Raw genomic sequence first — 25,140 nt, forward strand, 5'->3', positions numbered from 1 at the left:
TGAATATTCAAGACTGATTTCCTTTAAGATGTACTGGTTGGATCTCCTTGCAGTCCAAGGGACTCTCAAGAGTCTTCTCCACACCACAGTTCAAAAGCATCAATTCTTCGGCACTCAGCTTTCTTTATGGTCCAACTCTCACACCCATACATGACTACTGGAAAAACCATGATTTTGATCAGATGGACCTTTGTTGGCAAAGTAACTGATAATAAATAGAACAATTGCAACAATAAACTATAATAAAAGTTACGTGAATGCCGTCTCTCTCTTTCTCTCAAAACATCTTATTGTACAAACTTAATGCCTTTTACATCCTAAGTGTTAACTGTGCACTGTGGCCATAGTTTTTGCACTTTGAAGTGTTACAGCAAAATCAAAACAAGTTCTTTTTCCTTCTTCACCATTTCACAGATAAAAGAGTCCTGCTTACCATAGATCTGAGCAACACCAGCATGTGATTTCTTTTCTTTCCTTAAGTTGAGAGCATTCACCTTTTCACTTAAACAAAGTACTTTAAGGCTTATCTTTGGTGCAGCTGACTTGAGAGCATCACTCTCTTTGAACTTTGAGGCCATTATTGAGCAAAATAAGGGTCCCTTGAACACAAACCCTGTGCTACCACAACAGTGATCTGATAACCAAGATGGCTACTAAGTGACTAAGGAGCAGGGTGCTCTGGACAGAGGGATGATTCACGTCCCGAAAGACATGAATCTGAGCATGGGATGGTGCAGATGGCGTGAGATCTCTTCATGTTACTCAGAACAACTTAAACCTTAATGAGCTGTTTATTTCTGGAAGTGAAAAAGTCGCTCAGTCATGTCCCACTCTTTGCGACCCCACAGACTGTACAGTCCATGGAATTCTCCAGGCCAGAATACCGGAGTGGGTAGCCTTTCCCTTTGCCAGGGGATCTTCCCAACCCAGGGATCAAACCCAGGTCTCCCGCATGGCAGGTGGATTCTTTAGCAGCTGAGCCATGAGGGAAATCCTTATATCTAGAATTTTCCATTTAATATTTTTGAACCCTGGGTGACCACAGGTAATGGAAGCTGCAAAATGCAAGACCACGGCTGGTGGGGGTTGGGGGCTTGGATTTGCTGTGTAGGAAACGTGTCTGCAGCATGAGGAAGGGAACCCAACGCTGTGCAGACGAAGTGAAATCCACCCAAAGTGTGGTGTGTTTTGTGTTTGTGTGCGTGAGCACACGTGTGTATTCACACTGCATGTAACCAACCTGGCTGGTCTGAACTGTGTTCTAGGGTTGGGCGATTTCATTCTTCTCCACTGGGGAAAACCTCGTTTCCATAAGCCCTTCCAACTTGCCTATCTTTGTGTTTGCATTACTTCCTTGTTGTCCGTTTTTATAAGTAAAACTTTTCTCTAATGATGACTGCATCTCCCTAAAAGCTTCTCCCGAGTTCTTTTCAAAGCAGCTGGATCCATCTTAATATTTTCCCGCCGTAATTGCCTCAGGCCAATTTCTTTTAAAGGAATTAAAAATGCAAATCTAATATTCTAATTGCATAATAGGATCATCTTGGCAGCTCGATCAATACTATCTCCCACTGTCAATACTATGGCCAGACTGCGTGGATGTCAGAGCCCACTGGTCTCACTTTATCACTGGCCCCATGGCCCATCCACATCCATAAGATGTGACATTTTATGGGTGGCCTTCCATCAATCAGCTCTAATATTTGAGCATCACAGAGAGGCAGGTTGTCATCTCAGCATCCGCCTTGCCCTGTACCAGACCGCACACAGATGAATCCTTCATGGTTCCCAGGACTAAGTTAAACAGCAAGAAAGAGCCTGGTTGACAACCACCCACAGGATTGTTTTTCCAGGTCACCATGCAATGGAATTGGGGCTTTCCAGGTGGCCCCAGTGGTAAAGAACCTGTCTGCCAATGCAGGAGATGTAAGAGATGCGAGTTTGATCCCTAGGTTGTGAAGCTTCCCTGGAGGAGAGCACGGCAACCCACTCCAGGATTCTTGCCTGGAGAAACCCATGGACAGAGGAGTCTGACGGGCTACAGCCCGCGGCGGCGGGGGGGGGGTGGGGTGGGGGGGGTCACAAAGACTTAGCATGCACATACATTCAATGAAATTAGAAGCAAAGGACCTACCCCCAAAGATCCCCAATCTGTCAATGCAGTTACAGATCATTACCGATGACACAGGCCTGGAGTCAGGAGACTCTGGCTGAGAGATCCAGCCCAGCCAGTCTTCAGAGGTCCCCTTGAGCAAGTCATCTAGGCTCTAGGTGCCTCAGTTTCCCCTTCTATAAATAACCCTGTTCACCTAGGCTGAATGTTAAGGTCCCTGTCAACCTAAAACTTATTTTACTTCTAGAAGAGTAAAGCTCATACTCTGAGTAGCAAGAATGAGGAATATTGTCAGTTGATTAAGATAAGAAACATCATTACTACTTCTGGGCTATTTGCCAATTAACATTAGAAACATCATAATTAACACATCATACAAATTCTCCTTCCATTAAGAAGTTTTTTCCAATAGATCTCCTTCACCCTCTCTCTCAGCTGATTTTTTTTTTAAGTTTCAAATACCATACAATTTGATCCAAAACACAATCATTCAATTTACCCACCTCAGCCAGAAAAAAGTGCTTGTGAAAGCTATGTCAAAGATCATAAATTTCCTTAAACAGATCTAAGCAACTGGAGTGTAGCAAAACTTTAAGTTCTTATTAAATCTGATTATAGAGCAAACTGATTTAGAATAGTAATTCAGCCAAAGTCTTTTAGATTCTCTGAAGAACACCTTTCCAAAATTATGACAGCACACAGTAAAATTAAAAAAAAAAAAATTTTTTTTTTTTTTTTTTGGCTTGAGAGAAAAGTGCTCCGTGTATATCTGTGGGAGTCTTACATGTAACTATAGTAAAAATTGTTATTTATGTGCTTTTTTTTGTAGTTTATTCAATTATCGGTTTTCCAATATAGGTTGGGTCTTGTGTAAGGACCCAGCACACATGCTAACCGAGGCTGGGGGACAGTCAGAGACATCCCCAGGAATTACCAGGAGCCATGAAAGTGACAGAAGACTCCAGGATTGTTCGAGAAAACAGGAAGGAATGCAAAGGTTCTGAAGAGTTGAGGCGGCAAAGGGTTCGGTTTTCAGAAGGGGTGGAGGGAGGACTTGGAGACAGGGAGGAAGTGGGGGGAGAGGCAGGGTTATTCTGTGAAATACAGACCAGTGGGCTTGATATTGATCCTTGGCAGAGCACAAGGACGAATCGTGACGGGTTGATCTGTGCGCCTGGGGACGAGAAAACAGGGACTGCCAAGAGGCTGCCGACTCCTAGACAAGCCATCCCAATCTAATCTCGTTTCCTCTCCTGATAGGGTTATTAGGCTGGTTGATCAGCGGATCTGGATTTCAGCAAGGCACTTGACAGAGTCGCTCAGGATATTCTTGTGGACAAGAAGGAGAAATGGGGATGGGACCAGGGGACGGTTAAGTGAATTTGTAACTGGTTGAACAAGCGTGTCCAAAGCGTTGATTAATAGAGTGATGTCAGCCTGGGAGGAGGGAGCTCTGTGCCCTGGGGCTCTGTGTTTTGCTCTGTTCTGTTTAACCAGCTTATCAGTGTCTTGAGTGGTGTTGTAGGAGGCAGGCTTGTTAGAACACGGAAGGACATAAATACGGGGTCAGTAACATTAAACAAAAGAATCGTGATCCAAAACGTTCTCCTCCTGCTAGTCCAATGGCGCCCAACACCTTAAAGAGGAAAAGTAACAGAAATGAGTGCACCATCCTTTAATTAATTCCCAAATCAATAATAGCACAATAGAGAATGTTGGCTTAGGAGCAGTTCAAGGAGAGAAGACAGAGTTCCAGGCCCAATATACTCCTGTAACTGTGGTAGTCAATAGCAAAATCTAAGGGGTCTTGGATATCATCACAGATTTCCAGGGCCCCCTCTAAAAGTAGCCGTGATCTTGCTAGCTGGTGGGCTGGTGGAGAACCAGGTTCAATCAGGCACTACATTTAAAGGCCAAGTAAGAAAATTGACTTCCCTGGTGGCTCAGACAGTAAAGCGTCTGCCTGCAATGCAGGACACTGGGTTCAGTCCCCAGGTCAGGAAGATCTCCTGGAGAAGGAAATGGCAACCAACTCCAGTATTCTTGCCTGGAAAATCCCATGGACAGAGGAGCCTGGTGGGCTACAGTCCATGGGGTCTCAAAGAGTCGGACACGGCTGAGCAACTTCACTTTCTTTTTTCAAGAGAAAATCCATAGAAGAACAATACAAGTGAGAGCTGTGGCTACCATACTAGGCGAGGGATGGTAGACTAGGCTGGTGATATCTACCCAAGGAGAAGCAAGATGGCAACCTGCTAATATCTGGGTCACTAACAGCGGAGAAGGCAATGGCACCCCACTCCAGTACTCTTGCCTGGAGAAGCAAGATGGCAACCTTCTAATATCTGGGTCGCTAACAGCGGAGAAGGCAATGGCACCCCACTCCAGTACTTTTGCCTGGAAAATCCCATGGATGGAGGAGCCTGGTGGGCTGCGGTCCATGGTGTCGCTAAGAGTCGGACACGACTGAGTGACTTCACTTTCACTTTTCACTTTCATGCATTGGAGAAGGAAATGGCAACCCACTCCAGTGTTCTTGCCTGGAGAATCCCAGGGGCAGGGGAGCCTGCTGGGCTGCTGTTTATGGGGTCACACAGAGTCGGAGACAACTGAAGCAACTTAGCAGCAGCAGCAACAGCAGAGGAAGAATGAGAAAACACAATTTTCACTGCTCCCTAAAGATGGAGGGAATTACAGACGACCAGAGAGAGACAGAGTTTCAGGACAACCTAAACACAGATGTTGCCCCATGAGGGACTGAGTTCTCAACTCTGAGTTTCCAGTATTGAGTTTACATGCTGGGCTTTTGAGGGGACTATTTTTTTCTGAAGTGAGAATTGCCCTGCATGATTCTACAAGACAGATGTTTGATGTATGTAGATACGTGGACAGGAGAATTACCATAAAGCCTGTTGATTAAATCTAACACACAAGTACTAGCCAAGTATTACTTCAAGGTACTTTGTATACATAGGGAAAATATGATGGAAAACTAAAAATTATCATGACATCCTGCTTTCCCTGAAGGAATGTGAAATCTAAAGACATGTAAGTGTGTATGTGCTGCTGCTGCTGCTAAGTCGCTTCAGTCGTGTCCGACTCTGTGCGACCCCATAGACGGCAGCCCACCAGGCTCCCCTGTCCCTGGGATTCTCCAGGCAAGAACACTGGAGTGGGTTGCATTTCCTTCTCCAATGCATGAAAGTGAAAAAATAAAGTGAAGTCACTCAGTCGTGTCCAACTCCTAGCGACCCCATGGACTGCAGCCCACCAGGCCCCTCCGTCCATGGGATTTTCCAGGCAAGAGTACTGGAGTGGGGTACCATCGCCTTCTCCGAAGTGTGTATGTAATTGGCTTTAAATAAAAGACAAAATGAAAAAGATTGCAATCGAGGCTCAGGAGAAAAAACAAAGGAGCTGAAGGATATTCATTGGAAAGACTGATTCACTGGAAGGAAGAATATTCATTGGAAGGAATATTGGAAACTCCAATAATTTGAAAATACAAAGTATTGGAAACTCCAATACTTTGCCACCTGATGCGTGCGAAGAACTGACTCATTTGGAAAAGACCCTGCTGCTGGGAAAGATTGAAGGTGGGAGGAGAAGGGGATGACAGAGGATGAGATGGTTGGATGGCATCACCAACTCGATGGATATGAGTTTGAGCAAGTTCCAGGAGTTGGCGATACACAGGGGAGCTTGGTGTGCTGCAGTCCATGGGGTGGCAAAGAGTCGGACACGACTGAGCAACTGAACTGAACTTAACTGAAGAATAAGGAGAAGATGACACGTAACTTTAAGCTGGGTTTGGACCATCAGAGACAGCTGCAGGGACAGGTAGCATTTGACTTCTGTGAGAGCCACAATTCCAGCCCCAACTGCAGGCAGCTCCACTGCAGCTCTACCGACACCCCTAAGTGTCTGCACCTGCCTCGAGGTTTTGCCTTTTGAAGCTTCTTGTCCATGCTGTCACCCACTCCAGTATTCTTTCCTGGAGGATCCTGGGGACAAAAAGGCCGGTGCGACTTCTCTCACGACTCGCACAACTGGGCATGAACATGCCCATCTATGCTGTTACTTTACCTGGGTTTTGTTCTCTGCCCACACCTGGCCACTTGGCAGCTTCTGAACTCCTTGGCTTCTCTGCTTCCCTGTCACCCTCACGGCCATGAGGGACTCGCCTCCACTCTTCTGTGCCCCAGCCCCGCTCACTTTCACATCAGACAGCGCCCGAGCACAGGGTATCACTTCATCACCTCTGCCATGCTCTGTGGTTCAGAAGCAAGTTAGAGGTCCCACCCACACTCAGGGAGAAGGGATTAGACCAGGCATGAACACCAGGCCATACCAAGGTCTGTCTGTCATGCAGACCGCACAAGAGTCATTTTAGACACCTGGAGCCAGGAGAGGAATGATGGGACAAAGACTGACAGTTCATTGCAGGGCAGGGGGCAGGGGAAGTTAGGAAGGCGCCAGGTTGGCCCCGGGGGCAGCCTTTATAAGTGCCCTTGTTTAGCTCTCTGCTCTTGCACAGACCTATGGCTTTCTGTCATATGAGTGTAGCAAAGGGACAATTTAGGCACGACGTAGTCACCTCTGAAACTTCCCAGGTGGCTCAGTGATGAAGAATCCGCCTGCCAATGCAGGAGACACGGGTTCAATCCCTGGGTCAGGAAGAGCCCCTCGAGGAGGGCATGGCTACCCGCTCCAGTATGCTCCCCTGGAGAATCCCATGGACAGAGAAGCCTGGTGGGCTACAGCCCATGGGTTGCAAAGAGTTGGACGTGACTAAGCAACTGAACAGCAACAGTCACCTCTAAGGACTGTTTAGTGATCACTAACTAACTAAAAGATGGTGACTACTTTTATGCATGAGCAAGTGCCTAGCACAGCAGGGTAAGGCCAGGCAGCCCCAGGCTGGAGTTCCCGTCTTGACAGTTCTGGAAACCTCGCACCCCTGCGGTCATTAATCCACCCAGCGGTGGTGACTGATTCTGCTGGGATTTACAGGTCTTGGCCCTCACATGGGCCCCCAGCCTGTGGTTAAGTAACGTTATCCCCCCAGCCATGTGTTTACACATGGGAATTCCTGGACATTACCAGCTGCTTAGACAGAACCTTTTATTTCCAGCGGTTTGAACTCCACTTTGTACTCCGAGCTCACTGGAGCCTCTCCCTCATAATGCAAGGTGCCCCCTCCCCTGAGAACCGACCATTTAAAAATTAATCACCCTGATGTTTCTTTCCACAGCGAAGATCCTTGTTCTATTTATTTCCCTCTCCTTAAGACCTGCCCCTGGAGATGTCGAGGGAAGACTGTGGATTTTGTTATTTTCTCCTGCTGTAAAGTGGTCTGAAAACTGCATAGAAGATAATCAGGACATACTGCTAATCCCGGGTATTTCCTCTCTCCGAACCTGGCGCCTCTTGGGGGAAGTGGTGTTTCCATCAGTGAGTAAATGCCATAAATCTGGTGCCCTTTGGAGTAGTGAGTAACCCTGAGAGTAGCTCTGTGATAGGCTGCCAATGGCCATAATCCTCAGTTCTCCATATACTCACACCTTTGCAATGTGACTTTGTGGCTTTTCCCATCAAGAAAGATCTCCTCCCCAGACCTTGATTTTGGGTCTTTGTTAGAACTTACTTCAACCAAAAGAATGAAGTAGAAAAGACAGTCTGTCAGTCAGGGGCCCTGGCACCAAAATGCCTTGGGTACTTCAACACCTTGGACTCCTGCAAAGACTAAGCCCAGGCTAGACGGCTGGAGAATGAGACCACATGGACAGAGACTTGCCATCCCTTCTGTTGTCTTTTTAGACTAGCCAGGCCCCAGCCAACCCGGAAAATGATGGGTGATGAACCTGAACAAGACAAGAAAAACTGCCCAACAGGGCCCAGTGCATACTGCCAACCCACACACATGTGAGCAAAGCAGACGGCTATTGTTTTTGCCTACCTTTGCTCCATGGAAGACAAGCTATGACAAACCTAGAGAGCATATTTCACATCACTTTGCTGACAAAGGTCCGTATAGTCAAAACTATGGTTTTTCCAGTAGTCATGTATGGATGTGAGAGTTGGATCACAAAGAAGGCTGAGCACCAAAGAATTGATGCTTTTGAGCTATGGTGTTGGAGAAGACTCTTGAGAGTCCCTTGGACTGCAAGGAGATCCAACCAGTCCATCCTAAAGGAGATCAGTCTTGAATATTCATTGGAAGAACTGATGCTGAAGCTGAAACTCCAATACTTTGGCCACCTGATGTGAAGAACTGACTCATTTGAAAAGACCCTGATGCTGGGAAAGATTGAGGGCAGGAGGAGAAGGGGATGAGATGGTTGGGTGACATCACTGACTCAATGCACACGAGTGTAAGCAAACTCTGGGAGACAGTGAAGGACAGGGAAACCTGCATGCTGCAGTCCATGGGCTTCAAAGAGTCAGACACGACTTAGTGACTGAACTATAACAAAATTTGGAGTGCTTTGTTATAGTAAGAGCTAACTGATCTAGGCTCCATAGTTTATCAAAATAAACATCAGAGTTCCCAGTGTGAAAGTATAATGAGGCAAGGACGTCTACGAATGATGTCTCAACCTGACTCATTCTCAAACACCCAGCGGGCTGGTGATGTCTTTTTTCCTTCTCTCACTAAGTCTTTGGGAACCATTTTCCTGAGCTACCAGCACCGTACTTTGAAACTGGAAGAAAAAGACCACTGGGGGATAAGTCGAGTCTCCATATCTTCTCCTTTCAAAAAAACCTTACAAAATGTTTTTTTTTTTTTTTTAAATTTTATACTTGGATGATTGCCTTCAATTCCTTGTTTCATAAGCTTTTATTCTCCCGATGAGCCATGACAGCATTGATTCTAACCTATGATTGCCGGTGAGATATTAAACCTTATAGATTCGAAATTCAGGATCAGTTGCAGATTGGATACTCGGCATATTTTGAAAAGGCATGATTTTATTCTTCTGGTCACAAAGTAATTGCAGCTTCACAACATTCTTTCTTTCTTTTTTTTTTTTTGGTAGATGGAGTCCTTCAAATCAGCTTTCTTATTTTTACCACCCCAGAATTGCTAAATGCCTTATGTTGACTAACCAATTAACTTACTCTTCCAAATGAAGTATGCATGTTTCTTACTAATAAGTATGCTAGTGTGCAAACACACGTTGTTTCCATTAACTACACATTACGATTCTTTCACATCTTCGAAACAACAACAAAAACCTCACTGGCTATATGTAAATCTGAGAAAAATCCAGTAGAATTGTTTTTTTCAAATCAGCAGTTTATCATTAGCTTGATGTGTCATTGAAGGTATCCCACTGTTCCCCAAGACTCTCGTAAGCTTAAAGCTCATCCCAATACCTGGCTACTACTGAAGTTCTTTCTTCTTAAATTCTCTCAGAAAATAGAGAGCCACACTGCTGAAATAAAGTTTCTCAGGATGACTCAAGTCTTGGGGTTGACAATGTGCTGTCTAAAACTCAAGTTTGGGCTTCCCAGTTGGCTCAGTGGTAAAGAATCCACCTGCCAATGCAGGAGATGGTTCCATCCCTGATGTGGGAAGTTCCCATTTGCTTTGAAGCACCTAAGCCTGTGCATCACAGCTATCAATCCTGTGCTCCATAGCACATGCTCCGTAACAAGAGACACCACCTCAAGGAAAGCCCATGCGCTGCAACCAGAGAGTAGCCCCCACTCACAGCAGCTAGAGAAAAGCCTGCAGCACAACAAAGACCCAGCACAGTAAAAAATAACTAATTTTTTAATTAAAGAGGTAAAACCCAGGTTCATCTAAAGATGCAAAGACCTCAAGATACGCATCCAATTGGATACTTATTTCTCAATTTCTAACTCAGAGCTGCATTTCTCTTAGGTAATTAGTTCAGTCGCTTAGTCACGTCCAACTCTTTGCAACCCCATGAACCACAGCACACCAGGCCTCCCTGTCCATCACCAACTCCCGGAGTCTACTCAAACTCATGCCCGTTGAGTCAGTGATGCCATCCAACCATCTCATTCTCTGTCTCCCCTTCTCCTCCTGCCGTCAATCTTTCCCAGCATCAGGGTCTTTTCAAATGAGTCAGTTCTTCGCATCAAATGGCCAAAGTATTGGAGTTTCAGCTTCAACATCAGTCCTTCCAATGAATATTCAGGACTGATTTCCTTTAGGATGGACTGGTTGGATCTCCTTGCAGTCCAAGGGACACTCAAGAGTCTTCTCCAACACCATAGTTCAAAAGCATTAATTCTTTGGTGCTCAGCTTTCTTTATGGTCCAACTCTCACATCCATATATGACTACTACTACATTTCTCTTAAGCATCCAAAAATATATACTCCTCTCCAAAACACAATTATTAAACATTTTTTTTCCTTGAAAACAACTTCAGTAGCAACATTTTTATTGAAGTACAGTTGATTTACAATGCTGTGTTTGTTTCAGGTGTACAGCAAAGTGATTCAGCTATATATATATATATAGTTATACATACATATTATTTTTCAGATTATTTTCCATTATAGATTATTACAAGGCTGTGCTATACAGTAAGCCCTTGCTATTAATTTATTTTATATAGAGTGATATGTCTCTTAATTTGAAACTCCTAATTTATCCCTCTCCTGCTTCTCCTTTGGTAACCGTAAGTTTGATCTCTGTGTGCGAGGCTCTTTCTATTTTATAAGTCCATTTGTATCATTTTTTTAGATTCCACTTATCAGTGATATCATATATTCATCTTTCTTTGTCTGACTTACTTCACTTAGTATGATCATCGCTAGGTCCATTAATGTGACTGTAAGTGACTGTTTCATTCTATTTTATGACTGAGCAGTGTTCCATCATGTATATGGACCATGTCTCTGTCCATTCGTTCATCAGTGGACATACAGGTTGTTTCCATATTAAACATTGTAAAGGAAGTATATAAACAAGCTAAAAACATTCCTTAAAATATACACTTTTACATAATGTGAAAGTTGCTCAGTCATGTCCAGCTCTTTGTGACCCCTTGGACTATAGGGTCCATGGAATTCTCCAGGTCAGCATACAGGGGTGGGTAACCTTTCCCTTCTCCAGTGGATCTTTCTGACCCAGGAATCAAACCGGGGTCTCTTGCATTGCAGGTGGATTCTTTATCAGCTGAGCTACCAGGGAAGCCCTACATAAGCCCTATACTATATAATAGGTCAGATGGTAAAGCATGTGCCTACAGTGCAGGAGACCCAGGTTCAATCCCTGGGTCGGGAAGATCTCCTGGAGAAGGAAATGGCAACCAACTCCAGTATTCTTGCCGGGAAAATCCCATGGATGGAGGAGCCTGGAGGGCTACAATCCAAGGGGTCGCAAAGAGTTGGACACAACTGAGCAACTTCACTTTCACTTTATTAGACTTAAAACACATTTGCCCTGGTGTATTCTACATAGACAGCAAAACACAGAATCTCCCCATTCTTGCCCCACTGGCAGTCACTGCTTAGAACCCCTTCCCTTTCCCCTCTTGGAGCTCCTACCTCAACTCTGACCCTCACTTCTCATCTCTAACTGACATTCACCTGACTTAAAGGAACCTCAGCCCACCAAACCCCACATCCCCATGGAATGGTAGGGTCAGTCTCCTGCCTTCCCTGCCTTCACACTAGAACTGTGAAACTGACTTCCAACACAAAATGTCCATAGAGGGTTGGAGGGTCCCTTTTGAACTGTCAGGGAACTGTTTTATGTCATTATTCTCAATTGATTCTTGGACCCATTCCTGCATTCCTCAACTGGCACTCACTGATCTAGTCTGACATCTGCAAGGCAGATAGAGAAACAAGTCCAAGTTTAGTTCAGCATTACTTCGCTAGCATGTGAAACGAGTGCTATTATGGTAGTTTGAAAATTCTTTGGCATTTCCCTTCTTCGGAATTGGAATGAATACTGACCGTTTCCAGTCCTGTGGCCACTGCCACTGCTCAGTTTTCCATATATGCAGGCATGTTGAGTGCAGCACTTGAACAGCATCATCTTTTAGGATTTGAAACTGCTCAGCTGGAATTCCATCACCTACATTAGCTTTGTAAAAGTAATTAATACAAAGTAATTAGCTTTGTATTAGTAATGCTTCCTAAGGCCCACTTAACTTCATACTCCAGGATGTCTGGCTCTAGGTCAGTGACCACACCATCATGGTTATCCAGGTCATTAGATCTTTTTTGTATAGTTCTTCTTGGTACTCTTGGCATCTCTTCTTAATATTTTCTGCTTCTACTAGGACCTTGCTGCTTCTGTCCTTTATTGTGTCCATCTTTGCATGAAATGTTCCTTTGGTATCTCCAGGTTTCTTGAAGAGATCTCTAGTCTTCCCCATTGTATTGTTTTCATCTATTTCTTTCATTGTTCACTTTCTTTCCTTGCTATCAGTTGGGTCTATCTTTCCCTTTCTCTTTTGCCTTTTACTTCTCTTCTTTTCTCAGCTATTTTTAACACTTTATTAGACAACCCCTTTGCCTCTTTTCATTTCTTTTTCTTGAGGATAGTTTTGATCACCACCTCCTGTACAATGGGACAAACCTCCATCCTTAGTTCTTCAGGCCTTCTGTCTACTATCTTTAATCCACTGAATCTATTTGTCACCTCCTCTGTGTAATCATAAGGGATTTGATTTAGGTCATACCTGAATGATCTACTTTCTTCAATTCCCAACTTTCTTCAATTAATTCTGAATTTTGCAATAAGGACCTCATGATCTGAGTCATAGTCAGCTCCAGGTCTTGTTTTTTGTTTTTGTTTGTTTGTTTTACTGTATAGAGTTTCTCCATCTTCAACTGCAAATAATATAATCAACCTGATTTTAGTATGGATCATCTGGTGATATCCATGTGTACAGTTGTCTCTTGCATTCTTGGAAGAGAGTGTTTGCTATGACCAGGATGTTCTTTTGGCAAAATTCTGTTAGTCTTTGCTCTGCTTCATTTTGTACTCCAAGGCCAAGCTTGCCTGTTACTCCAAATATCTCTTGACTTCCTAGTTTTGCATTCCAATCCCCTATGATGAAAAGGACATGTTTTTTTGGTGTTAGTTCCAGAATGTCTTAAAGTTCTTCATAGAACTATTCAACTTCAGCTTCTTTGGCATTAGTGGTTGGGGTATAGACCTGAATTACTGTGATGTTGAATGGTTTGCCTTGGAAATGAACCGATGTCATTCTGCTTTTATTGAGATTGCACCCAAGTACTGCATTTCAGATTCTTCTGTTGACTTTGAGGGCTACTCCCTTCCTTCTAAGGGATTCTTGCCTACAGTAGTGGATATTGTGGTTATCTGAATTAAATTTGCCCATTCCCATCCACCTTAGTTCACTGTTTCCTAAAATGCCAGTGTTCACACTTGCCATCTCTTGCTTGACCACATCCAATTTACCTTGATCTGTAGACCTAACATTCTAGGTTCCTATGCAATATTGTTCTTTACAACATCAGACTTTACTTTCATGACCAAACACATCCACAACTGAGCCCATCCTCTTCTTTCCCTCTGGAATTATTTCTCCACTCTTCTACAGTAGTATATTGGACACCTACTGGCCTGGGGAGCTCAACTTCCAGTGTCATATCTTTTTACCTTTTCATACTGTTCATGGAGTTCTCAAGGCAAGAATACTGGAGTTTTTTGCCATTCCCTTCTCCAGTGGGCCAGGTTTTGTCAGAACTCTCCACCATGGCCCATCCATCTTGGATGGCCCTGTAGAGCATGGCTCATAACTTCTTTGCCATCTGAGCCACCAGGGAAGCTGCAAGTAAATGTATAAATAGAGCAAAAGCTCTCAATACTGTCACCAGTTTATTAAGGAGTCTCGGAACATGGGGTTACAAACACAAAATGGTTTCATCTTTTCCAGTCATTGCCCCTTTCACTTTTCCCTGTTGAATCTTCCTTTTAGCACACCTTCACGGTACCCTTGGCAGACTCCATATCTTTCCAGTCCCTGGTGTGCTCCAGAGCTTCAGTCTCAATCTTGATGTAAACCCCTGCCTTCTTTACCTCTATGCAGACTTGAGCTGGGACTCTAAATCCCGAAGGGTGGGGGGATCTGCAGCCACAAGGCCCACTCACTCCTGCCAGAGCTGTCAGTTGACTACTCACTCAGCTGACTCAGTGGACACATCAGCTGACTCAGTTGACATGTCGACTCACCTAAATGAGTAGACTCAAGTTGACATGTCGACTCACCTGCATGGCCACTGATGACATCCTATCTTGGGTGGTTCTTGTAGCTCTATTGGATACCTGGCTTATGATTCTTCTGAGTGGCAGTATCCGAGTGCTGGCTTTCTTGTGGGGCACATGTCTGAGCTTTGAGGGCTTTGTAAACTCCCTTCTCCACCCCTTCCTATTGCATTGCCCTGATATTTTGAACCTGGTCCTGGGTTGACCCTTTTTCACCCCTTCTTCATGTTCCTTATACCAGAGGAAAATCTCAAAACCTCTTACTGCTAGAATTCCTGTACCTGATGGAGACCCCACTTAACAGGTACCAACAAGATGGCTCAAGCTCAGCTTCCTTTCTAGGATGTCCATTGACCCACAAGAAACTGAAGCTGAACCTGGATGGGAGCGGGGTTTGGTGGAGAATGGATCCATGCATCTGTACGGCTAAGTCCCTTCACTGTTCACCTGAAACTATCCAACATTGTTAATCAGCTATACCCCAATGCAAAATGTTTTTGGCATTAAAGAAAATAAAAATTATATTAAAAAAAAAGAAACTCAGACTGCTCCACATCCAACCTCTGCCTCCCCTCCCATGTCTCTCAGAGGCAAATCAGTAAGTTCAATTCTTAAGCCAACGTCCAGCCAGGGAAAGCAAGTCTCCCTTTGTTTGGGGCATTTCCAATCTTTTAGTATTTCCCTGGGTCGTTTCACTTGTCTTCATGGTGAGAGGTTCTATCTCGTACTCTTATGTCTTCCTTCTTCCCTCCCCAGGTTAATTAGAAACACTGAGCAGAGGTGCTGGGTGGTGGCTGGTGATGGGCTGGGTGGCCAACAGAAAAGCCCCTACTGAACCTCTTGGTGTTTGGCTCCAGGGCTTCTGTAGCAGATAACCAAAATGGGAGGGGCTTAAACAACGGAAATGTGTTCTCTTGTAGTTCTGGATGCTGGAAGTCCAAAACTGAGATGCTGGGACAGCCACAGCCCTGTGAAAGCTCTGGGAAAGGATCCTTCACTTCTGGCAGCTTCTGGTGGCTTCAGACATTCCTTGGCTTGTGGCAGCATCACTCCATTCTCTGCCTCTGTCTTCACACAGCTTTTTTCCCTCAGGCTCTGTTGAGGCCACTTCTCTTCTTATAGTGAAAGTGAAAGTCGCTCAGTCATGTCCAACTCTTTGCAACCCCACGGAATAGTTCATGGAATTCTCCAGGCCAGAATACTGGAGTGGGTAGTCATTCCCTTCTCCAGGGGATCCTCCCAACCCAGGAATCAAACCCAGGTCTCCCACATTGCAGGCGGATTCTATACCAGCAGCCATCAGGGAAGCCCTTCTCTTCTTATAAGGACCCCAGTAACTGAATTTAGGGGTCCTTATACCTACACCAGTATCACCTCTTCTTGACTAATTATATCTGCAAAGGCCCCATTTCCAAATAAGGTCACACTTGAATGTTCCAGGTGGTCATGAATTTTTGCAAAACACTATTCAACCCAGTACACTCTTGTTACGGAGCTTCCCTGGTGACACAGTGGTAAAGAATCTACTTGCCAATGTAGGAGATTCAACAGACTTGGGTTTGATGCTCTGGCTGGGGAAGATTCACTCTAGCATTCTTGCTCAGAAAATCCCATGGACAGAGGAGCCTGGTGGGCTACAGTCCATGGGGTCGCAAAGAGTCAAACAGGAAGACATGACGGAGCAACTGAGCACGCGCACATACACACACAATCTTGTTACAGAAAACTTCTAGGTCATTTACCTGAGATGCAGAAGAAACAGCCAGAAGCTTTGAGATGTGTCTTGTTCCACAGAGGGCTTCAAGGGAGAGAAATGATGATGATGGTGGTGGTGGTGGTGGTACAGGATTAACTCAGGCCCATCAGTGAGATCTACCAAAAAAAAAAAAAAAAAGGAACAAAAGGTGGAGGGAAGATAGACAATAATACATCATGAAGATTGCTGGCTAAAAAGACGTCCAAACTACCCTGGACCCAGGGATGACCAGCTCCTTACTCCCCAGCCCCCAATCCCCTTCCCTTCCCTCCCCTCCCTCCAACCACTGTCCCATAAGTGACCATGCCAGCCACCCCCAGCCCCCACAGCCAGCCCCTCACCAGGAAGGGGAGAAGCTACATCCTGCCCCTGGAAGGAGGTGTTTGCCCAGCACTTATTAATACTCCTGATACACTTTCACTGGGAGTGAACATACCAGGGGTGTTTCTTCTCACCCCACTTGGGATCCTGCCATTCTCTGTATGAGGAAAAACACCCTAATCCCCAAAACTAACTTCTAAATCTACCCTTCCAGAAGGTAGGGATTCTCTGTATCACCACCACTAGAAAAGACTGTTTATATTACAATAGTATAAACTTTGAAACATCCAACTTCATACATCAAGCCAAAGGGAGTATCTTGAAGAATGAAAATGTAACCCAGGAGAACTCTACTCATTCATTTTTCTAATTAAAAGAATGTTTAAAACTTAGTTTATATCCTCCCCCCCCCAAAAAAAATTGTGACAAATACTTCCTTATATGTACCACTAACTTTTAAAGTTAATTATTCTAAATAAATAAATGTATCATCTTCAAGATTAAAAACAAAATTGCATTTAGTAATTTTTGATGGCCTCTGGAAATGTTATTGAGGTTTGATTTCACTTCAATTAGATAGTTTCTTACAATGGCATATTTTAATAAATGTTAAAATGTGATTCTTCCTTTTTAATTATTAGACATGAGCACAGACTCTGAGCAGAAGCCTGGGTTCCTGTTCCAGCTCTTTTTGTGTCTGGGTTAACCTGGCAAAATAACTGCCTCTGTAAGCCTCTGTATTTTCATCTGGAAAATGGGTTTAATGTTGTAACCTACCTCAAAGTGTTATAATGAGATTGAATGAGTTAATGCATGTAAAGCTCACAGAACAGAATCTGAAACACAGCCATCATTACCTAGTTCTGCTGTTGTAATTTCTTAGGAGGCCTTGTCTGCCTGGTCTTTTCTCTCTACACTCTAAGTTTCCAAAATACAGGGGAAAAAATACCAGCTGTTCTCTCTCCCCAAGCCCTCAGCATGGTGCTCAGCAGAAGCTGGTTACTTCCAGCGCTGTGGTTGAAGCTGTGGAATCATTTACTTTCTTGTGGCATTTTGATACAGTTGAGAGTTATTGATCTTGGTTTCTGGGAACAATATGGTTACACAGCGGATACTTTTAGACCAAATTTTGTTTTCTCCTAGAAAGATGAAGAATCACAGCCTCCCAGCCTTGACACAGAGGAACCTTCAGTTGAGAGTCAGGATCCCCCAACTCTCCTCCCATTTCTGCCACCTACTAAGTTATTCTTTTTTATGTATTTATTTTTGACTGCTCAATCATGTGATTATTTTATTATATATATATATACACACACATATTTTTTAAACTTTTTATTTTGTATTGGGGTATAGTGGAGAAAGCAATGGCACCCCACTCCAGTACTCTTGCCTGGAAAATCCCATGGATGGAGGAGCCTGGTAGGCTGCAGTCCATGGGGTTGCTAAGAGTCGGACACGACTGAGCGACTTCACTTCCACTTTTCACTTTCATGCATTGGAGAAGGAAATGGCAACCCACTCCAGTGTTCTTGCCTGGAGCATCCCAGGGATGGGGGGCCTGGTGAGCTGCCATCTCTGGGGTTGCACAGAGTTGGACACGGCTGAAGTGACTTAGCAGCAGCAGCAGCAGCATAGCGGATTAACAGTTCGTTTTAGGTGAACAGCGAAGGGATGCAGTCATATATATGCAGGGATTCCCTGGTGGCTCAGATGGTAAAGCATCTGCCTGCAATGTGGGAGACCCGGGTTCGATCCCTGGGTCGGTAAGATCCCCTGGAGAAGGAAATGGAAACCCACTCCAGTACTCTTGCCTAGAAAATTCCATGGATGGAGGAGCCTGGTGGGCTACAGTCCATAGGGTCACAAAGAGTCAGACATGGCTGAGCAACTTCAGTTCACTTCACTTCCCTGGTGGCTCAGCTGGCAAAGAATCTGCCTGCAATGCAGGAGACCCAGGTTTGATCCCTGGGTGGGGAAGATCACTTGGAAAAGGGAATGGCTACCCACTCCAGTATTCTTGCCTGAAAAATTCCATGGACAGAGGAGCCTCGCAGGCTGCAGTCCACGGGGTTGCAAAGAGTCAGACAAAATTTAGCAACTAACACTTTGGAGTTCCATACCAGAATGACATACACTGGATGGCTTAAATGACAGCCATACATATGCATGTATCCATTCTAAGGGATCCTTTTTTTAAAAATCGCTTTTTCCCATACAGAAGTTCTCCTATCTGGACAGAAAAGTTCTTCCTGTGAGATTATATGATTAATAACAGCCCCAGTAACAGCGACCTCACCTCTATCACAGTCCAGGCATGAGTGCTTTAGAATTACCAACTCCTTCAGTCCTGTGGATATAGTTCCCACACCAGGAATATATAGAGTTTCCACTCTCACTATCCCCATTCTACAGCTGGGCAAACTGAGGCCCAGAGCCCACTGCTGGTACCTGGCAAGTCCAGAGTCTGACCCAGTGGTGCCACTTCCAAGTTCTTCAGCATGTGCAGGACAATCAAGTACCTACTGCACTTCCTGGAAAGCTCAGCCCATGCTGGACCCAGCACCCTCCAGCCTCTGTGACATCACTAAAAGAGTCCCTCAACTCAGTCCTTCAAGAAGCAATTCCATTTGCTCTCTTGAAACTTTCCTGAGTCTTGGTGCCAACAGCCATCACTCTTACTAAGACACATATTTTAACCCTGAGACTGACGTGGCCATCACGGTGCTCTGAGTTGGTGTCTGTGTTTTATATGAATTGTCCCACCTCCCCAGGCACTCGATTACCCTCCAGTGTGAGAGACTGTGTCTTCCTCTATCAGCATCTCCCTGCTGGAGCACACAGTAGGCTCAGTAAATACCATCACAAGTCGGAGCCTTGCCCACATGTGGCTCATGGTCTGCTGTCATCTCTTGATTTAGCTGAGAGGAGGTGGGCAGTGGGGGTGGGAGAAAGCTGTAGCTCCTGAATTCACTGTGTGGGAAGAGGATGGAGGAGCATAGTGAGCCAAGACCAGCACTGGGAGAGGACCCCAGTTATTCAGGGAAGACGAGGAGCTAAGACAAACCAGGCCAATTTCTGTAACAGGATGTAAGAATGTAGCACCAGATGGATACCGAGTTGCTACAGGAACCTCCTGAATGTAGGAACACCCAGTCTCACAAGAGTCGCCTAGGGGAGCAATGCATCACTCACGAAGCCTTTTTCACCTTTACCTTTGTGAAATATTAATAGCCCTGGCTGGCCTTTGTTCTGCTGACCATGGACACAGAACCTGTCCCTAGGGAAGGCAGACTCAGAGCCCAGGATTGAAATTCCATCAAGCCTTTGGGTCAATGGAAATCCTTTAAGCTATGACAATAACTCAGGCCCACTCTTTTCTTCATTTAATTCCAGAGGCTTGGAGGGAGTTTTATCCATGGGGCAGAATTCCATTTCATTTCTAACCCCACACAACGTGACTGTGGAGACCAAAAGCTCACCAGCAGAATCAAGGGTTTACAATGTACAGGCCACTTACTGTAGGTGGCTGTAGCAACAATGTCGTGTACTGGCCCCAGTGGCTCTCAACCCCACGGCCTGGGAGTAAAGTTCATTTTAGGATGTATACCGAGTGTGTACACACGAAGAGAGGGTTAGATCTTTCTGTATGTCCGGTTTGAAGCTCTGTGCACTGGATTGTTAATATCAGAAGATTATCTGAATGTCCGTGAACATGTCTCAACATCAGTGCTATCTGGAAGTGCCCACTAAACTCACACAAGACAAAGCTCACAAGAAGAGAGAGAGGAGAGGAGATGCTTCTGATAGAAGCTACGGAAGCCTAGTGGTTCAGGAAAAAAAGCCCAGCTGCAAAGACAGAGTTGGAAAGTGGGAACTGTTCCTCGTGGGGCCCCAGAAACCCCAGCAAGAAAGGGCAGGCTCAATGCCAGTTCCAAAACAGCAACAGGGAATGTGTGTCCAACTCTCAAGCATTTGGTGGTTTACCTGCATCCCGTGTGTTGACCAGATGTTCTTCACTGAAGCCGACTCTGTGTGATTAAAGGGCATCTAGTGAAGCCCGCGTCTAAAACTCACATATGGAACCACACACACACACACACACACACTAGCAGACGCTACTAATGCCCCATCCGTATCCCCGTGGCCCTTCCCTTTCCAGTGCACTCTGACCCAATGTCCAACCTCCAACACGTGCACTTCTCTGCCTGAAGGCTTTCTAGGGCTCCCGGAACCTGATCTGCTCATAGACACTGCAGGTTGGAATTGACTAATGCTACTGGGAGCAGCCAGTGACTGATGGAAGCTAGTGGCTACATACACCCCAAGGTAGGAAAATTCTGTAGTTCAACATCATTTCCCAAAGTCCCCCAGGAGCATTAATCTCTAATTTCCCATGAAAGTAACTTGCTGAACTTGAATCTTCATCTCAGAATCTGCTTCTAGGGAAAGTCAAGTTTGGATATATATTACACAGACACACACACACACACACACAACTATTCATAGAAGGTTTAAACTGTACAACACTCTTTGGTTACATTATCTTATTTGATCTTCACACCAATTTGATTACGGTTCTTATCATTCCACTTTAGAAATGAGAAAACTGAGTCTCAGAGATCCCACAGATCCCAGCTAACAGATTCCCAGAGTCACAGAGTGTACTCAAAACCAGCCACTCTGAGGTGCTTCCAATACCTTCAGCATGCCTCGGTGGCAATGCTGCCTCAGTGGAAGGGAAAACCAAGCACACACCTTCAAAGGGCTCATTGATAGCCCCCATGTCTCTTGGTGAAAGCAAAATTGATATGAAGGCGGAAACAACGTTACTCTAACCTTAGCATGAATCTGTCCTTACCCATCCCCCACCACCTACTGGCATACCCCGCGAACAATAGTTGCTGTTGTTTAGTCGCTAAATTGTGTCCACCTCTTTGAGACCCCCATAGACTGTAGCCCACCAGGCTCCTCTGTCCGTGGGATTTCCCAAGCAAGAATACTGGAGTCCTTTGCCATTTCCTCCTCTAGAGTATCTTCCCAACCCAGGGATCAAACCCTTGCCTCCTGCATTGGCAGGCAGATTCTTTACCACTGAGTCACCAGGGAAGCCAGAAATAACAGTAGATGTTTAATAAACTCATGGTGGATGGATGGATGGATGTGTAGAAGGACAGATGGGTGGATGGGTAAGTGTATAACCATTATCGGTCCTCCATGAATTTCTGTGTCTACTGACCCTGAGCAAGGACAAGGGTGGAGTTACAACTTATTACACATGATTTGCATATAACCTATTGCCTATTTTGTGTCCCAAGACCAACAACATCTGAAAGGGTTCATGTGAGAATGTTATCCGTTAGAGTTGTCAGAGAAGAAAAAGTCTGAGAAAAAACAAGTTTCAAACAGTAACCAGTGGCTGGGTTAAAATCCAGTGGTGGTTCTCATGCCTAAGTGAGAATAGAAACCATCCGGGAAGCTGGTAAGAAACACTGATTTAATTTAATAAGAACCCAGGGATCATGTAATATCCTCAGATAGTTCTAAAGCCATCACAAAGGTTGTGATGCTCTGAACAGATGGAAGGATCCCCTTCACAGAGACCTTTTCTTCTCTCTTTTTGTTTATTGTCAGGATTCACCTTATTGGGTCAGCATCACACATAACACATAAAGCGTCAAGAGGAAGTCACTAGTGGGATATGCATATCACTCCCACGCTGAGTACTCACTGAACGTGTCAGGGAAAACACAGAACCAAAGCCTTAGGGGGTAGACTTTTCTGGGTAGGCCAGAATACTCAACCCCCAACCCGGTGCATCAATTCCATTAATTGCTGCAGAAAGAAAGCTGTTACACTTTGCTTAAACAGTTTCTTTTTTTTAAAGTCTTTACTGAATTTGTTACACTGTTGCTTCTGGGTTTTTTTAAATGTTTTGGTTTCTTGGCTATGAGCTATGTGGGATCTTCGCTCCTCAACCAGGGATGGAACCTGAATCCCCGGCACTGGAAGGCCGGGGGATCCTTCCACTGATCACCAGGGAAGTTCGTATTTGAACATTTTCTGTAATAGGAAGTTCTCTGCCTCCTGAAACTGTCCACTCATTGCTGAACAATTCGGCTACACGGCTCTTAGTGATTCTAGTTCTGTTTACTGAGACCACAAAGATGAGGACATATCTGCCTGCACACGATAGCTCATGGAATATTTAGGGACAGATGGCATCTCTACCATAAGTAACCCCTTTATTCCTTTAAGAATCCATGCAATAGGGATTGATAACTATTAACAGAGAGATTGGGGGCAGGAGGAGAAGGGGACGACAGAGGATGAGATGGCTGGATGGCATCACTGACTCAATGGACGTGAGTCTGAGTGAACTCCGGGAGTTGGTGATGGACAGGGAGGCCTGGCGTGTTGCGATTCATGGGGTTGCAAAGAGTCGGACACGACTGAGCGACTGAACTGAACTGAACTGAACTGAACATCTAGGTGGTGCCCTCCAGACATGCCTCTGAATTCAGCCTCCCAGGTGTGGTCAGATAAGAACAAGCAGGGACACACCATCACATCCTTTTCTCGATACTCCACCTCCATTATTGCCTTCTAAAATCCCATTAGCTGATCTAGGAGCCGCATCTTACTGAGCCAAAATTCAATTAAAACCCCAAAGTCTCTTCCACGGAAACCTCTCCGTGTGTGGTCCTTGATCCAGTTACCAGCGCTCATTGAGTCAGGCCATTCAGCCGTTCTGTGACTCATCTAACGATTTGGCCTGCATGTTGGCATCTCTCCATCTGCTCCACACAGGAAGAGTCTCAATGCTTTTCAGCCTTCCTGTGTTCTCTAGATATGGGTAGAACTGTCAAAAAATCAGCTGTCCCACCCCTTCCCCCTGGAGATGCATCATCGTGACATTGGAGGAGACTGTTGATCTGGAATCTGATCATATCAGCAGAAAGACATGATGGATAAGACTTCGTTTCTTATGACGATAAGAGTGAAATGAAGGGTTCTTGTCGTGAAAAATTACTTCCTTCCATGCCAACACTGGAGAATTGCATAACCAGGGTACTGTCAGAGAATCCAGTGAATGAGGGGACTTTATTCCTGTCTGAGACACTGATGGTTTAATAAATGTTTGATCCATTTACATTTATTTTGACCTATTGTAGCTATCACCTCCCTTACTATTTTTCCTTCCCTACCTTCTGCTCTGTTTTTGTTTCTTTTTTTAAATCCCTTTTGATTTCTATTATTTTGAAATTATATATTTACATTTCTATATTTTTATTAGAGAGTATCTCTACTCTCCCACCAGATAAGAATCCTTAATTCCACCCCAAATATTGCCTTTCTATATCATCCATGATACTGATGTCTAGAATTTTCATTCCTTCTCATTTCAAATAAATATCCCCTCAAATAGTATTATTACTATTCTTATAGTAGATCTTCAACATGCTTTTACCATGCTTCATAACTTTTTTTTGCATTTTGATGCCCACTGATCCCTTATAGCTTGCATTTTCTTCTTTCAATATTGCATTATTTTATTTGCTCTTTCGGGTAGTAAGTCTCTTAGTCTTGTGTGTCTGAAAAATATCTTTATTTTCCCTTTACTTATAGCAGGGAGTGAACCGATTATATTGAGAGAATTCTGAGGTGAATAAAAAGAGGAAAAATGATTATAAGGACTCTAACCAGCAGCCTTACCATCATTCCAGGCTCAGAGCTGCTGGGAAAAGCTGCCCTCCCCCTTGAATGATCTTGTAACTGAGTATAGACATGAAGTTGATAGTTACTTCCTCTTACCACTTAGAAAATAGTATTTTATCATCTTCTGACATCTGCTGTTGCCAATCAGAAGTCTGCTATCAGTCTACCTGCCGTTCCTTTTCAGGTACATGTTTTAAATATTTTTATATCATCTTACATATTCCGTGGTTTCGTTGCAATGTGTAAGGTGTGGATTCGTGTTATTCACCCTCTTCAAGATTTGGGATTCTATTGCAAACTGTTTTAACAATTTTTCATTATGGAAAATACTCCACCAGTATGTCTTTAGCTATTATTTCTCCTTCATTCTTCTCTAATTTCTTTCTGGCACTCCTATTTGTTGTATTTTGGAGCTGCTTCTTTTGTGTCCCTTGTCTCAATTTCTGTTTCATATTTATACCATCTCCTTTTTCTCTTTGAGCTGTATTTTGAGCGTTTTGTTTTCAGCTTTATCTTCAAAATGATTTCCCCTTCACTTGCATTAGCAATCTTTGTTTCTTTCTCAACCCGCCTTCTTTTCATCTTACATTACCAAATCTATTCCTCACTTTTCCCCCTGATCATCTAAGTAGTGCCTGCTTTCCAATTCCCTGGGCATTACTCTTATCTGCAGTTCTTAGGGACTTCTCCCACGTGTTGCATCTGTTGACCTTCTTTCGAGGGGTAGATGCTATTGTGTATTTTTCAATTTTTTAGTGGCTTGAGGGAAATGAGACCACACAAGCTGGTATGGTGTGTGAAATGCAAGCTTGTCTTTGCATATTTTTGCCCTTGTAAGAATTCCCACTGGGTGCCCTGGGTTTTGGAGGTCACCTTAGGAAGACAGTTGAACTTTGGCTCCTGTAGACTCTGTGGAGCTCCAGGCTGGTTTTCATGTTCACTTTTTGCTAGACTCGTTTTCAGTGGGATTTTTCTGGTTTGAGCTCTGGCTGTGTATACTTAGTCT

The 25,140-nt window shown here is 44.4% G+C and overlaps 1 long non-coding RNA gene across 5 annotated transcripts in view; it reads right to left on the reverse strand.

The window, feature by feature from the left end:
* LOC104971069 (uncharacterized) overlaps positions 1 to 25,140 on the reverse strand; it is a 130,089-nt gene that overhangs the window by 27,175 nt on the left and 77,774 nt on the right. For all 5 annotated transcript variants that reach the window (XR_009495733.1, XR_009495727.1, XR_009495730.1 and 2 more), the window contains exon 2: positions 16,084 to 16,213. This is a non-coding gene — a long non-coding RNA (uncharacterized lncRNA). The remainder of the gene's footprint in view (positions 1 to 16,083; positions 16,214 to 25,140) is intronic.

The sequence above is a fragment of the Bos taurus genome, chromosome 1 (assembly GCF_002263795.3).
Source record: "Bos taurus isolate L1 Dominette 01449 registration number 42190680 breed Hereford chromosome 1, ARS-UCD2.0, whole genome shotgun sequence".
Classification (NCBI taxonomy): domain Eukaryota; kingdom Metazoa; phylum Chordata; class Mammalia; order Artiodactyla; family Bovidae; genus Bos; species Bos taurus.